The following is an 18,036-nucleotide window of genomic DNA, read 5'->3' as shown; positions in this document are numbered from 1 at the left end:
TGTAAAAACATTTGTATTTGAAACATAAGCAATATATTCTTGGATAGTTTTTCACACGAATATCTCATCGAAGTTCTTGTTACACATCGCACCCTTGTATTTGAATATACAACATATATTCCGATTAGCATAAAGAACCATAAAGCGGGATAAAATAAGAATGTAAATGTACACATGTATCAACTTTACACCGTTGTATAGCTTTCTTTCATTAAAAACATTTTGAAACTGAAAATTTGTGTAAATAATATGAAAATTTTATGGAATGCTTGCATAAAATTTTCACTAACATATTGCTTTAATAGACACGAACGTAATATTTTAAACATTTGTAATTCAGGGTAAATTATTTGATATTTCTAATAACAACAAATGTTGACATGACCACATTTAAGAGTATATTAGATGTATATTCCGTACACATGAAATGTTTACATCATGAACTATAACTCTTATTTATTTATGAGTATAAAACCTTTGTTACTTAACTTGTATCTTTTCGTAGGGACCGAATCACATGGAATTGCCTTAAACATTTCTCATTTTCAGCAACATCTTGAAGAAATGTGAACGTTACTTTTTCATCATAATTGCCTCTGTAATTGAGCACACAACACTTATACACCATACCTCTTGCACATTTAAGCATATTTACAAGTCATGTAAACTCGATTACAGTTCCTAAATTTGCATTACAATTCCATATTCACTAAAAAGGTCCATCATTGATTTCGAAGAAGCAAATCAGACATGGCGGCTATCTCGCCTCCAGTTGATGACGATTAGTCACGTGACCGGAGCAAGCCATGAGGCTTTCAGATTGAGAAGGTAATGGTTTAGCCAAGTCAATAAAGGTTTCATATCGGGAATAATTCCGTACAGGCTGAATTTTGGTCAGTTGTTAGAACACTACTAGCAGTGCAAAATCCCAAACGTTCCCGCCCCTCCTCTCGGTGCTTCCCCCCAGAGCCCCCCAAAAACATCAATTTCGCAGACTTTCAGTTATTGACCTATATCTCTGTAATCAATTGTTGTAGGCAGGTAATCTTTTTTTAGTCTTACTCCTCATTAAATGGGCTACAAAAAAAGATTATGTTTAATTTTCCGATAATGTTGATGGTTTTGCCGTAATTTAAAAGCTAATATTCAAAAAGTTAAATATTTCTAGTACTTTTTAAAGTTCTTGCCATTTAACTTTTGAACAAATTAAATGACAAGAAATTGTTTCGAATAAAAGTTGTAGCTAATTTTATAAGCTTTAAAAATATATAAGTGTTAATGTATTTTAATGAAGAGTACGTCATAGAATGTGTCTCCAAATGGAGGATAGTACCAAAAAAGCTTCTCTTGATCACAGTCCGGCGGATAAGTCTGGAATCATTGACTTTCTAATGAAAGCAAGAGACTTGGTAGAATTAATTTTTGTACCACTTAAGATATGTTCAGTCAAGTAGCCAATAGCCATCTGCGTTCTGACGGCCGCCATCTTGGAAAGAGTCCGCCATCTTGGATATTTTTGATTTGATATATCTTTTCTTCCAGAAATGTTTCAAATAGTGCAAACTTCAAAAATATATTAATAAATCTATTTTTGAAAAATAGAAGATAGTAGTTTTGTAGAAAAACTGACTATTTATAATGCTTTATGTGAATAACGGCAAGTTGAAAGTCTTAATAATTCTCGACCTAAACAATAGTATTTTATATCTTGTAAGGTTACGAGATGTTTTTTAGAAGACTTTAGACGAACGAAACCCTTAATATACGATTTTTTTATTTATAAATTTAACTTAAATAATATTTTGAAAGGAAATACAATTTATATACAACCTAATTTGATTTATGAAAGTAGGAGTTATTGAAATTTATACAGTATTAAATTGTTTTATTATTTGAAAGAAAAACACATATTCATTGTAATTGATGATACAAAAATACTGAAATTTGTTTTACAAAATATTTTGATATTAATTTCTCACTTTATCGGTTCCTTTTTTGATCAGGTCTTCAATTCAAATCCTACATTTGTATAATGTAGTACTACAGGCACGATTTCCCATGCAACACCTATAACCTATACTCTATCCCGGGAATCTCTGGAACAAGGCCAAGCATAATGGTAGAGAAGGGGAGACAGCGAGAGGGCGGAGCAACACAGAACACGCTGATGCAAAATGCTGGTAAATGCAGTCCCTTTTCCCCCTCCGCGTAATCCCACTTTCTAGCAAGTTTTCATTGGTCGAATCCTCTCGAGTTACTACTTGCGCAGAGACATACTTTCGTTCGCTTGCTCCGTAGATACCTGGGACGGAGTATATTACCTCGTGCTCGGTTGTAATGATCTTGAGCGTGAAAAGCCAACTACAGATTGCACTGAGATTTGAGGTATAAAGAGAAGTTTATTTCATGAAGGCTTTCCCAGGTGAACAGTGTGAAGATCTGTCTCATTTAAGTTGTCACACTGAGAGTCTTAGGCTTTTTAAATTCCTTACTTGCACTATTCTTCAACATTTAGATATATATTGAGTCAGCTACTGTGTTACAATTGACTGCATCATTATGCAGTTTGTAGAGTACACACGTTGTAGTCTGATGTGAACGTGCAGTCGCCTTCACATGTCAAGCTTTAAGAAATGGATCCCTTGTACCAAATAAGAAGGAATTTGGATTGCTCCTGAGTTTATATCTAGCTTCTTCTAGCAAGAACACCACCATGAATTTTAAGATGGTCATTTGAACGTGGAGCCTCCCAACATGGTGACTGCTTTATCGTTTCCGGCCAGCCCAGAACCACTGAATCCAGTTCGATATTTTGAATATTTGTTGATCGCATGCAATGGAACTGTCCTGGTTTCAAAAGATTTACGGCTTTTAGAGTGACGTGAACCCATGGCATATCATTGCGACTTATTTAGTCATCAAGAAACAAAAGCAACAGTGCTGTTGCATTACGTAGATGAGTTGAAGTTTGAAGTGCTATCCAAACTATGTTGCACAGTGTGATTGCTATCAACTCATCTAAGCTATTGCAGTTCATAACATTTCAACACCAGGCCGTTTCTTTACTTGCAATTTCTTAACTTGTCCGATCTTGAAGGCTGAAAGGTTCTGAGTTTAAGCCACTCACTTACTCTCTGGCGTTATTAAACCCGAAAGTTTATGGCTGCAGCAACACAAGACTTCCATCTGTCCCTATCCTGGGCAAGATCAATCCAATTTTTTCCATCTATACCGATTTCCATTAGGTCCATCTCAACGTTATGCCTCCATTTTCATCTTGGCCTTCCTACAGGTCTCTTACCATCAGGTTTCCCAACAAAAATCCTGTAAACTCTCGTGCCACATGGCATGTCCATCTAAGTCTTCTTGATTTAACAATTCTAATAATATCTGGACATGAATGCATATTATGCAGTTCTAAATTATGTAACCTTCTCCACTCACCTGTCTCCTCATCCCTTTTAGGTCCAAATCATTTTATAAGGCTTTTATTTTCAAATTCTCTTAATTTATGTTTCTCATTTAATGTAAGGGACCAAGTTTCACATCCATATAATACTACAGGCAAAATTACTGTTTTGTATATATTAACTTTTAGTATCTTAGATATTGTACAAGAGAATAAAAGTTTATGAAGAGAAAAGTGTTCTGAACTTAAAGCTTTCAGGAAATGTATAGTTATTGGGAGACATCCCTCTAGTATACTCGTTTTGACATGGAAAGAATGGGATATTTTGATCCACTTTTGTCAATATCAGGATGTTGGAATAATAAAAGTTCTGTATCATGAAAGATCCTCCAGCAATTATAGTCATAGAGTGGTTATCTTTGTTGTAAGTGCCGTTGATGTCAACCAAGATCTGTTTATTTCTAATGGAGAAGTACAGAGCAACATTGGTTCATGGATACCTCAATGGCTGACAATAGTATATACTTGTGGGCGATAACTACAGAGAAATCATAAAATACGCCGCAAGTAAGTAGTGCACTGGACGTTCCAAGTATTGAATGGAAATTCTTTCTTCCACTACATCATGCGAATGTGAAGGATACGATTTTGAAACCTGATCAAAGAAATGAAACGATCTTATGAAAAATTCATAACTAAATATTTTCTAAATAATTTTCACTATTTTCGTGTCATTAATTGCAGTGACTATGTGTTTTTCTTTCATTCCATTTTCAGAAATCAAATTAGGTTGTATGTAAATTGTATTTATCTTTAAAATGTTATTAAATATAAATTTATAAATAAAAAAAATTTATATTCAGGGTTCAGTTCGTCTAAAGTCTTCTAAAAAACATCTCGTAAACTTACAAGATATAAAATACTATTGTTTAGTTCGAGAATTATTAAGACTTTCAACTTGCCGTTATTCACATAAAGCATTATAAATAGTGAGTTTTTCTACTATTTTCTATTTTTCAAAAATTGATTTATTAATATATTTTTGAAGTTTGCACTATTTGGAACATTTCTTGAAAAAATAGTAAGTTGATAGGTCTTCCATTCGGAGACACATTTTATAGTTGTTGTTCAATGCATTCAAGTTGTCGATTTTAATAGGTCATGCAGGAGTTACAATGACGGATTCACTTACTTTTGCATTACAGAGTTTAAGTAAGCAGGTTAGGTTAGGTTTACGTCTGTGCCATATACATGTGTTGCAGTTATATCGGACCCTTAAAGTATGTTTTGAATTTTTTTGTCAGTCTTCAGCAAAGCAAACGCAAATTTTATGTCCTTGAATTGCTACATGGCTTGCAAATTACATTTAATCGCCGCGTAGAAAGACTTTGCAATTTCTCACGGTAACACCGCCATCTTTTGTTCTTTTTGTGAACTTGACTGCATCCCTTACCCACCCCAACATGAAACACAAACACTAGCCCCGGAGGTGACTTTAATGAAGTCTCCGAGTTGCTAAATGGGTACTTTGGACTCAATTAAAACCCTTTTCTGTTAGTTGTATAGCCCACACAGCAAGAGAATTCGTCGCCTATCATTAAAAGATGCTCAGACAGCAAATATTTGCGTGCCGTGCACGACATAGGTTTGTTTGCATGTTGTTTACATGAAGAACGAACAGTGCTGCCAAATCAGCTTGTAGAAAAGACCTACTTATCAATGACAAAAATCACCGTAGTTAAGCATCATCTACAAGGAGCCAAGTATACCAAGAGACCATATCTTCAGGGCGTGATTTAGAGTACAAACGCTGATAAGACATCGAATTGTTAAGAAATTGTCGATATGCGGCAATCTTACTTCCAAGAAGTTGTCAACAATAGGTATTATAAGTATTTGTTCTTATAGGTTAGGAACAGAATAGTAACCAAGGATCTGATTTACATGTAGAGTAAAGGGCGGACAGATGGCGTAGCACGTGACTAGCAGAGAAGAGGCAGGCCGTTGGCACCTCTTTTGCACAGTTTTGAGGAAAAGACAACAGATGAACAAGCCAGCGTTGTGTTGATCAATCAGATAACAGCGATATTACAAGGCTTTTACGTCGTCAGGACATAGCTCCTTAGTGAAATAAATTTATTACTACTATTTTGTAAGCATCATAGATCTTGCATAAGAACTAACTAACTAACTCTCTAGCCGTCTTAAACCAGAAGTTTCATGGCTGCAGCAACACAGGCCTTCCATCTGTCCCTATCTTGAGCAAGATTTATATACTCTTTTCCATCCCTACCGATTTCCTTTAGGTCCATCTAAACGTTGTCCCTCCATCTTCGTCTTGGCCTTCCTACAGGTCTCTTACCATCAGGCTTCCCAACAAGAATCCTGTAAACTCTTCTTTCCTCTCCCATTCGTGCCACATGGCCTGCCCACCTAAGTCTTCTTGATTTAAATATTCTAATAATATCTGGACATGAATGCATATTATGCAGTTCTAAATTATGTAACCTTCTCCACTCACCTGTCTCCTCATCCCTTTTAGGCCCAAATATTTTCCTACGGATCTTATTTTCAAATTCTCTCAATTTATGTTCCTCTTCCAATATAAGGGACCAAGTTTCGCTTCCATACAATACTACAGGCAAAATTACTCTTTTGTATATTTTAACTTTCAGTTTCTTAGATATTAAACGAGAAGACAAAAGTTTATGAAGAGAGAAGTAACTAAGCCTACTTTTTATTTCATCTTTAATATAATTCTCATTTGTTAATATTACTCCTAAGTATTTGAATTTGGAAACTGGTTCAAACGAGTTGTTATCAATAATTAAATTTTCATTATTACCTAACACTTGGTTTCGGCCTGTAAGCATATATTTAGATTTCTTTTTGCTAACTTCCAAACCTATCTTTTCAGCTGCTTTGAAAAATATTTTAGAATTACTCTTAAGTAAGTCTACATCATCTGCATATGCTAACAGCTAAGTTTAATTTGAGTCATTCGTTAGTTTCTTTTACCTTCCTAACAATAAGCCTAACAATTTTGTAATGCAAAATTAAAGAGCAATGGAGATAATGCATCTCTTTGTTTTAATCCATCATGAATTGTAAATTTGTCAGACATATTAATACCACACGAATTTTACTTTCTGTTTCACTGGTGCATACTTTTATCATATTAACAAGCTTCTTAGGTATTCCAATTTCACATAAGAAGCAATTAAGATATTTTCAACGCATTTTCGGGAAACTTGTCTATTGCACTTCCATAGTTGTTTTGTATATTCAGGTCAGTGTTGCCATCTGGTGAGGTTTTTGTGAAAATATTCATCTCGACGTTGTGGGTTAAGATGGCACAATGTTGAGTCGGACAGAAGGCGGCGCTTTTTTTATATTTACATGAAAGTTTACAAGATCAGTAATTTGCAACGGAATCTGATACTATCGTTTTATCACTCACAAACCAAATGTTCTACTCGTTTCATTACCTCAGACTTTACTCTTTCCACGTTGTTTACAGAAATATGCCCAGACCGTGCCAGAGAACAACGGAACGAGCATATTGGACGGAGGAAGACATCAGAAAGCTGCACAGCGTGTGATAAAGGAGAAGATGAAAGTTTGGGAAGCGAGTCGACAATTCCACAAACCAGAGTCTACATGTGAAGGCGACTTCTTTCCAAGAACTTGTGGAATTGCCGGATTTAAGGCTACCAGCTCATGTTCACCTTCGCTTATTGAGTTTGAGTTTTGGTTCACGTTATGCACAGGAAGACTAATTGGGACTGGACCTACAGTTTAAAAGTGGGATCCGAACCTCTTGTGTCTCCACCCGGTATCGAACTCATCTTCGCTTATGTTCAGTGACAGCAACGAATCTTTTACCGACAATGAAAATGAATCAGTGCTTACAACTGTACCAAGATTTAACGTACACAGCTGACTGGATAAAATGCATCAAATACACAAGCTGGTTCCATGAAACTTGTTCAGTTTATCCTGATTAGAGCTAAGCGTGTGGAAGAGTGAAAAAAATAGAACCACGGACTGCCAAGAAGAAGTTGCTCTATTCAGATGCCTAAGCTAATATTTTTTGAGTGCATATTGTCGCTACATGGTGATACAGAACTTAGCCATCGTATATTTTTATTGTTCATCAAGAACTGAAAAATGATGTAAAGTACATTGAAAGTAAATAAAAAGATAATTAAACAGCTTTTTTGCGTTGATTGAAAATGTGCGCTATCTGTCCCCCCTTTACCTTACTAATAGAGTGTAAGATATGAAAATATATATTTAGTTACTCAAAATTAAGTATTAGATATGGACTTACAATTGTCAAAAATTTCAATTTTTATTAAGCTGCTCACCTAACTGCGTAAAATATATATTAGGCTTAGACTCCATTATAGGGACATCGCGAAATGTGAAAAAAAGATGCAATTTTGAACATTCTGCACGTAACTACAACCACAATGATGAAATATCCATGTATTTTATTCGTGAAGTAATGCGAAATGTGTGCTTTTCCACGAAATGAACGCTTTTTCGCGAAATAACCGTGAAATATCATCAAATTAAGTAGAAAACACGCAAAAACCGGCAATCGAGGTTTTGCGTGCAAACTGTCTATTTGTAACGAAACGTTTGCCTAAAGTTTCCTACCACTTCCACCTGAAGAACGTTTTATCTTCGATCACGTCACGAAGACGATGCAAATTTGGATTTTCCATGCACATAATCTCAGTTCGAAAACTACTCAACTTCCAATTTCATTGAACTTGCTAGCTGTAGCAGCGATAAGATTAGTCTGTTCCCGCACATCAAGGGAAACAATGGTGTCATTTGTGTTCAGTCATGAATGAATTTTGTTTATCATCATGTGATTTTCAACATGTGTTTGTGTATGTGCACTAGTAATTATTTTATTTGTTGGACAGCAAGGATATCCTTTAAATACGCACAATGAATAAATCACTTGAGATATGCAATTTAGAAATGAAGTAATTATTTGTTGATGTTTTCTTTCTGGTTGGACAGCTAAGTACTTGTGCATGTGTACAGTATATAAAAATGAAGTAGTTTATCAATTTATATCTCTCTTGTATGTTGTTTCCTCTCATGATGAAAAAGTGTGTACCATTTTTTTTTCCACCGCTGGTATATACCGCTGATCTAACATTTTATTTACCGCTCTCCTCAGTTTTTATTTACCATAAATTTGTGTCCCTACTGCATTACATTAACTGTAATGCAAAATGGAACAATGGATTACCAAACTTTCTTTTGAGTGCTGAATCGTGAATCTCCTATTGTCCCTAAAGACAGATTTGTATTGTATGCTTCAATATTACATGAAGCAATGAGTATACTTAAAGTATGCAATGAATTTCACCGCGAAATCTTGAGCTTGCATTGCCTATTGTTGACAACAATGTTGCAATGATAGATGCATTGTCTATTGTCAAGATTTAAAATAAAAGAGTACAATACGAACAAAATACAGATGAACGGTAAACCTTTGGTATTTAACAGAAGAAGAGAAAATGTAGTATTAGCATGAAAATGGAATATATGACGGAAAATGTTATGTACCAGGTGGTTATAATTAAAGTGACGGTGTTCAGAGTGGTACAGCACGGGCTGTAATGAGAGTAGCAGTCTGAAACTTCGTAGGTATGCTAATGAAGCAATGCGCTCGCGAATTATGAAAAAAAAAAAAATAGTTCCAATTCTCGCCACCAGGGTAAAAAATGGCGCTGTAAGCAGTCAAAACTTGGTATAGTTACAGGAAAAACACTATAAATCGCAGAAAACAATACTCTTTGTAATAAAATATCGCTACAATTTCACTATTCGAATTACATGAACATTACTAAAGGAAAAAGCAACAAGCGTCACCAACAACAACCAAGGAGCTCACACAATGGTTAGGCAATTTCACCGACTTTCACGTCAGAGTTATGGAAAATACCACGTTTTGACTGCTTACAGCGCCGTTTTTTACCCTGGTGGCGAGAATTGGAACTATTTTTTTTTTTTTACATAATTCGCGAGCGCATTGCTTCATTAGCATATCTACGAAGTTTCAGACTGCTACTCTAATTACAGCCCGTGCTGTACCACTCTGAACACCGTCACTTTAATTATAACCACCTGGTACAAATATAGAAAAAAACAGCATTTTTGGAGCTTACATATCACGATTCGCAAAGATAATACACAATAACATTGATTTTAATATTGTATAAATCTCTTCCCTTGTAATAACAGATAAACGTAATAATATATTAATAAACTGAATATAAGAGTTTACAAAACAGAAAAACTAGACTAAAGTGCGCGTCAAATCTCCTGCATATGGCGATAGCCAATAGCAGCGCACTGCAACGGTGCCATGTCGAAATCTCACACGGAAAAGAGAAAGCGTGGTTGAGCGAAACGCCTGGTCACGGAAATAGGCAACGCCGCACGTCTGTGATTCGCTGGTGCTGTTCAGCCTTTCAAGGCCATATGCAGGAGATTTGACGCGCACTCTAGTGCCAATTTAAGACATATTGGTTCAACATTCTCACATTAAATCCTTACATAGGTAGAAGATCTACTTAACTAGCTCTTGTAGCTTACTCACTCACACACTCCTTCACACACCCACATATACATGGAAAGAGAGAGGTCAAGAAAGTGTTGATTTAATTTAAATTCGTTATAAAATTGTGTTGTACAACCAGATTATAGATACTATGCGTGTTGCAAAAGTGCAATGGCAATTCCTGACAATCAATAATTGTCAATAAATAATTTTCCTCACAAATCTTTCCTTAAAATGTCTATACATAATTAATATTTTTTTTGTGCCATAATATTTACATAATAATAAAAGGCGTGTACACTTTGGTATTATTCGATATACACATTCTTTATTATTTCATATTTATATGTAACTTTTCATTTATGTTATATCATTGCCACTGTAACTGAAGACATTTTTCCCTGTAGATGCAAATAAATAATATAAACTTTATGCAGACCAACAGTAGAACAGTGAAACCTCTGGACTAAATAAATATATTTGTATGCGTACATTGCTTTTATGCACATATGTACTGATTGGGACTGAATTTATAATATAAAGTGGGATCCAAAGGACAGCGCCTCTACCGGGAATGGAACCCGGGATTTCTTGATTACAAGGAGGATAGAGTTACCACTTCACCGCCCTTGTTTCAGGTCCACGTCAAGCTCGGACCTTAACATGCAGTGCTGTGCGGATCACTGTGTAAAGTTCCTTCTCCGGGGATCGAACCGAGGGCCCTTCACGACAGCTTTAAGGTCCAATAGACCAAACGTAGCTGAACATGCAGTTTAAAATGAGATTTGGACCATTGGAATCTGACTGTCGTAGGGAATCAAGCACAGGAACACGTGATTTGTACAGCCACCAGCAATAAAAATGTCATTATATGTGTAACCTACGTAACTCTACGTTGATATGCCAACGTCAATAGTACATTTTCAATGAAAGTTCTACCATCAACGTAGAGTTATGCAATGCGCACAACGTCATGCAGAGAAGAGAGTATTTCGGAATCTAGGCGTTCCATTTTTATTGACGCTGACTGTACCTAATCGCATAGAAGCTAGCAATACAAGAAATGTCAGATTTTGAATACGTTTTCACATCTTGGCGCTTCTGTCGCCGCCAAAGTTTCCTGGTTCGAGTCCCGGTCAGGGCACCGTGTTCTGAGCAGGGTTGTTAAAGGTCCAGGAATTTTAAATAAATTCAATTCCGGTCCAGGAGAGAAAATCAGTAAGCGTAAATTGGTTCTGGACCGTAAAGAACCTTTTTATCTGTAAAGTATTTCAATTCGGTCCAGGAACTTTTTTACGGATGAATTTAAATACGGTCCAGGGACCTTTTTCATACTGAATTAAAATTCGGTCCATGAACCATGCATTCTAATGGGCTCTATTTGGATCCGTAACAGGACCGGAACCTTTTTTCTCGCACAATTTAAATTCGGTCCAAGTTGGTTATTGTTTCGTTGAAAAAATAGGTTCCTGCATTGCATTTAAACTGACCCGGAAAAAAAGAATGCATGGATTCCTAGACTTTTAACAACCCTGGTTCTGAGTGTCTAAGCATCACTCATCCCCATCGTCGCGATTGGCCAAAAGGGTAGTGTACTCTGTCTCGACTAGCTCTGGAGCAAGGCCACGCATAACGGCAGAGAGGGGGAGGGGTCGAGCGGGCAGAGCGAAGTAGTACAAGCTGCTGCGAAGGCTGGTAACTACAGTCGCTTCCCCCTCCATACAATCCCATTCCCTCTCATGTGTTCATTGGTGGAGCCGTCTCGCGTCACTACTTGCGCAGTAACTTGTTTTCGTTGGATTTCTCCAGACATACCCTGGACAGAGTATAGAAAAGTGACGTAGAGTTACAAAAACTACAATCTTTGGTTGATTAATTTGGTTTATTTCACTTTGCTTTTCTGCCACTTTTCGCTAACCGCGAAGATGTCTGTTGATGTGATGAAATTAATGAAGAGATACTTACAGAGAACGCCCAGTCCGTGATTCGAATCCGGTACCCCTGACATTGTAGCGCGCTGCGATAACCACTCCACCGCGGAGGTCGGCTGTAATATATAAACAAAAATATAAATGCATCTTGGAACTTCTGCAATTATTTTGTGATTTTCAGGAGCAGTGGGAAATATAACCAGATCTGGTTCCAAAAGAACCCAGTTGGCAACAATGACCGCGTCTAAACATTGCACGACAGCGAATTTGCATTCGCTTCCCAGTCTTTCACTGGGTACAGACGAGACGGTGACAATTAAGATAAACACTTATTAGCCCCGTCTTGCGCCCTGTCATCGACGCAGGCTAAGCTAGTCATTTGTTCACGGGTGTGTGCAAAGGAACTTTCGTTTCTTTTTGGCATGACCGTTTTGTCCGCCAAATAGGTCGTTTACCTGTTTGTCTGCGTGTACACTGAGAGGCATGCATCTTTGTTGTTTAAAGCCGTCTGCTGAATAATTCGAGTGGGTGTGCGTGACTATATTTGTGGCAAATCCCTCCTGTACGTCCGAGCTGAGACAACCCGGCAGCTTGTTCGATACCCGGCGGGTGCAATGACTTGTGCGATGAACCCGTGACCTACCCGCTAAAATTCTAGCTCAGTGGTTCCCAACATTTCTCAGTCCGGAACATGCGTTGACTACACGTAATCTACGCGTAGATTACATTGGGTTGTAGTTTACATAGACTACGTAGACAATCTAAAGTGCATTAAAATTAATTTTCAAGGCTTTCATGAAAGGAAAGTGACATTTTCAACTATATTGGTTCCTAACAAACTGAAAATAATCCTATTTACAACAAAATTATCTTCTCTTCTATTATCAACTATGGAAGAAGATAAATAGTATGCAAAAAACAACAACAGATGGCAGTCGTGAGGCAAGAGTGGTCTTTTTCCCATAAAACACTAGAATATTTCCTATATTAGGTCTCTTCCTAGGTGAGAAATTGTTCGAATTTGAAAGAAAGAGTATGAAACGTTCTCCTCACACATCAGCAACTGATACGCAGTATAATTTTATTTTAATTTAATGACGCCCTTTGCTAGGTTATCACCTTTTGCCATGTTGTTTACCTAGATTACGTAATCTACGTGTATAAAATAGTCTACGTGTAGAATGTAGACTATCGTTGTTTACGCGTAGACGCACATCACTGGGAACCGGTAGAATTATTTGTAGGGGTGTGCACCCAGTTTAAAATCATATTTTTGCTAACATCGAGTACTTTAAGAAGCCCTGTCATACGCTTGCTTAAACAAATTACACATACTTTATTGTAGAAAAGTAAATATGTAATTTAAAAGACTAATTTACTCTCTAACTAAACACACGAGCTGAAATTTTTAGAAAAATACTCGCCAAACTAATGTGATTGTTGTGGCTGCCTTTTCTGCATAAGCTGTTTTATGTTGGGTTCAATGGTGGTTAACGTAAGTCGTAAATCTGAGTGTTCGTCAACTGTATTTCTGTACTTGCTTTTCAGTTGAAGCAGATAAGAAAATCCCTTTTCATACAAATATGAGGTGGGGAACAGCATGAGCAACGATAATTATCTTCAGAATGACATAACAACATATACATCCTGGTGTACTACTCTCACCATCTCTCTCGAGATGAACCTGTTAGTCATCTTATTTCGTGTCTTGCAATAACATCCAAGCAGTATTCTCTCACAAAGACCTAGGCATTATTTTCGACCAAAAACTCACATTTGAAGAACATATTTTATGCAGCACAAAAATGGCCATGCGTCTCTTAGGTTTACTGTATCGTTTCACTGAAATTACTGACATCTCAGCCCTCACCTTATACTTCAAATCATTAATTTCCCCAATCATAGAATACTGCTCTCCTGTCTTGTCCATAGCGTGTTTCACTCAAATTTCTAGAATCGAATCAGTTTTTCAGTTCTTCCTAGCTATAGTTCGATTTAGGGTTCCCTCATTACGCAATTTTTCATCTCCGCATCTCTTGTCTTTTCTCAACTTACAAACTGCTTACGAGGGCCACTATTTATATTTTGAGCCTTGGCAACACTGATTGAAGTTAGGCACGATTTGACGTTTGCACGGAATCGTCTGGCATTATTGACCATAACGTACTTCAAATGTTTTGTCAATAGCTTGATTTGTGTTGTTTATGTTGCCTTGGAGATTGTGCACAACAATAAAATGGAATTAACTCGTGAACATTTTCGTGCGATGATTTTTTACGATTTTCGACGTGGGTTATCAAGACAAGAGTGCATCGATCAACTGACTTCCACATTTGGCGATGAAGTCCCATCCTTTGCCACTGTGAAACGCTGGTATAACGAATTTAATCGTGGCCGCCATTCGCTCACCGACGACATTCGCGAAGGTCGTCCAAAGTCAGTTGTTGTTCAAGAAAACATTGATGCTGTGCAAAACCTAATACTGCAAGATCGTCATGTGACATACTGTGAGATTGAGGCAACCATAGGCATTAGTTCCACCAGCATATATAAAATATTACATGATCATTTAGCTGTGAGAAAGGTATGTTCTCGTTGGATCCCAGACAATTTGACAAAAACTCAAAAAGACGCTCGCCTCGCGTCAATTGGTGCAAACAAATGCTCAATAAATACAATCGTGGTGCTTCAAAAGACGTATATAAGATTGTAACAGGTGACGAATCATGGATATATGCATATGAGCCGGAACGTAAACAACAGTCGACTGTATGGGTGTTTCAAGATTAACCCAATCCAACAAAACTTGTTCGCGCTCGAAGCACATCGAAGCAAATGGTCGCCTGTTTTTTCGGGAAAACTGGTCATGTGGCAACTGTGCCTTTAGAGGAACGTAGAACGGTCAACTCTGAATGGTACACAACAATTTGTTTGCCAGAGGTCTTCGGTCAAATACGGAAAACAAACAAACGCCTTCGGATCATTCTTCATCAAGACAATGCCAGCTGTCACACATCTCGTCTAACAACCGACTTTATGAACAGTCAAAAAATCGAATTGATGGGTCATCCGCAGTACAGTCCTGATTTGGCACCCAATGACTTCTTCTTGTTCCCGAATGTCAAGAATAAATTGCGTGGACAACGATTTTCGTCGGCGGAAGACGCCGTTGATGCGTTCTAAAACCATATTATGGAGGTGTCTCAAGAAGATTGGTAAAACTGCTTTGACAAATGGTTCGAACGAATGCAAAAGTGTATTGACCATAAAGGAGAATACTTCGAAAAACAATAAAGCAGTTTTCAATGCCAAATTCCTGTTTTTCATTGTTAGGCTCAAAATATAAATAGTGACCCTCGTATCAGCAGCGATGTTTGCAGAATGATTTCAGTTACTTATACAAAATTGTGAATGGTAAAATCCGCTGCAACACACTCCTTGAGGATGTGCACAACTCGTAATGCAATATTATTTGATACAAAGAAACCGACTTGCCATACAATACAATGACCTCCCATCAAGAATTGATATATTTTTTTCTTCTATTAGATGAAATGTTTGTAAATAATATCAAATAGTGCCATCTTTTGCTCATTTTTTTGTCAATTTGCTATTCTCTTTCTGTTATTTTGTTACTTTTAATAATTATTTTTAATATATTTTTGGTTATTATTATTATTGTGTTTTCATTGTTGACAATTTCAGTGTAAAATGGCCATCTATGCTGTATCTGGAATTTTCTCAATAAATAAATAATGCCTCATCCGAACGGCGATCGGAAATATCAAGCGACACCTTAAGTCGCCTTGCATGTGACACACAGATAATTAAGAACCCATTGCTGTGACCAAAACGAAAACAATAGATATCCGATTCCCTTGGGCCAAACATTAGAGAGATGCCGGTAAAAAGCAATGGCAGAGGGCGAATAACAGAAATGTTGAGTTTAGACTACGTAAACATGGGCTGCGTTTAAGTTGTTAAAACAATATATCTTAGTAATTTAAATGCAATAGGTTTTTAAGACACTTTAAATACATTTTCTAGCCCGACTTCGCGACCCAGCAAACGCCCCCTCGGGACCCAGCAGTGGGTCGCGATCCATAGGTTGAGAAACGATGGTCTAGCTTGTGAGATAACAAGGACTCCATGACGGAGTGTTAGGACAGCACGCTACGCCGCCATGGTTCCGGTTTCGAATCCTCGGACTGGGCATGGGTGTTCCTTTATCAATTCATCATATCATCACTCACATTGTCGCGATTAGCCAAAGTATCAGAAAAGTGGGCGTAAAATAACCTAACTTAATCAATCCAACAGCATTTCGTATCTTCCCTTTGTTCCACATTTTCTGATCTGCCCCCACCCCTTTAAATAAATCGTGGTACGGGGCTGCTGTAGGAAGGAAGGAAACAACGCAAGCATTTAAGGGGGAACTAAAGACTATTTTGAGGTAACTTTTCGATAACAGATGGCAGTCCTGATTAGCCTTACTGTACATAAAGTGGACTTAAAACACCAACTCAATCAATGAACCCACTTTAAACTGTAGGCACGTCACGGTTAGCCTATGGAACATAAAGTAGGTTGGATTTCTACTTCATATTGAAGACTTCTGGATGTCTCGATTACACTCCTGAACACTCACGTACCAAGAATTCTTATCAGCTGAAACTTGGCTTCAACGCACTCCAACCTATTGGATTATTTGATGTTTAACAGCAATGCTTTCCTGGAACACAGCGCTTGACCACATTCCACCAGTCTTTAAAAGGATGTCCTCTTCGTAACCCACTAGACTGTTAAATAGCTCATTTGTCAGCCACCACCTGCTGGTTGAGCAAAAGTCTCTTCCTGTTGTGTCCACTAATCTAACGGCTCCATTCGACTCGCTCAATAGTCCTTTCGGGGATCAGGGTCATGCACAATGGTGCCTGCTTCTTGCTAGAGGCTACAATCATTATTTCTCATCTTTAAATCCTACCGTTAGGGAACTCTTAACACCTGGGAACATTTCCAAAACATAGAAATGAGTACCTTCACACCAATGACGTATTTAGGAAGGGTTCAGGGGGTCCGAAAGACTTATCAAGCACTAAAATTAAATAATGAAAAATATGTTCGTTTAACCTTTGTTGTATAATTTCCTCTGAACTTATTGGAAGACAAGGACTATATTGGGATCATACGGCTTTGAATGAAATTATAAAGAAGATTTATGTACACTACTACTCAAAATAATATTCATAAAATATTGATCAGAAACTTTCTTTTCTCCAACTACATGTAGCATGATTTTTGTTATTCGATAAATATTCAATTATCCATCTATTTGATATTAATTTCATTGCTAGGGCACTTGTTTTATGTAAATTATTTCGATCTTAACTACAGGTAAGCTACGTAATTAATATGCGCAGTTATATGTCTATTTTTACTCAGTCCTTTTACCTATTCGTGTATTATGCTATGTATTGTAATTACTAATTAGTGTTAATTTGATTTAATATGATTATTTTAATTTAAACATTATTATTATTATTACTATTCCTGAGACACTTGGTTTGAACTCCCCTCCCCCGAAACATATTTCTAGTTACGTGCCTAGTTCACACTGAAACAAGAACCTACTCAAATATCTTGTAAATGAAAAGGTCAGTAGATGGCGCAGAATGCATTAAATTATATCTTGTTGAATTAATGAATAATTGAATGCAATGTGCACAAAGAATACACAGATAATATGCTAAATTTAGTGGACTATTACAATCTGTAAATTTGTATGGCTGACATAGCAGTCTGTGTGTTCAAATTATAATTTGGTTTAGAAGTTCACATTAGAAGTTGTAAGCTAAGAATGGATATGACACATGGCATACGCTATAGGCTGTGACACATTCATCCCCAAAAAATGCCCTCAGTCTCAGATGAATGTCAATTTGTAGCACATTTTCTGCGGTTATAAACTCGATCACTGCACGCTACTTCAGGCTCTTCACCAACATTGCATGGTTACATGCTGCCATTTTCCTCGAAAAGTTCAGCACCCCCTGGCAATAGAAGTTTGAAACCATCAATTGAGTAGCGGGAAAGTCTTATAAGTG

The sequence above is a fragment of the Lepisma saccharinum genome, chromosome 18 (genome assembly GCF_977018435.1).
Source record: "Lepisma saccharinum chromosome 18, izLepSacc3.1, whole genome shotgun sequence".
Lineage (NCBI taxonomy): Eukaryota > Metazoa > Arthropoda > Insecta > Zygentoma > Lepismatidae > Lepisma > Lepisma saccharinum.
This window is presented reverse-complemented; position numbering follows the sequence as displayed.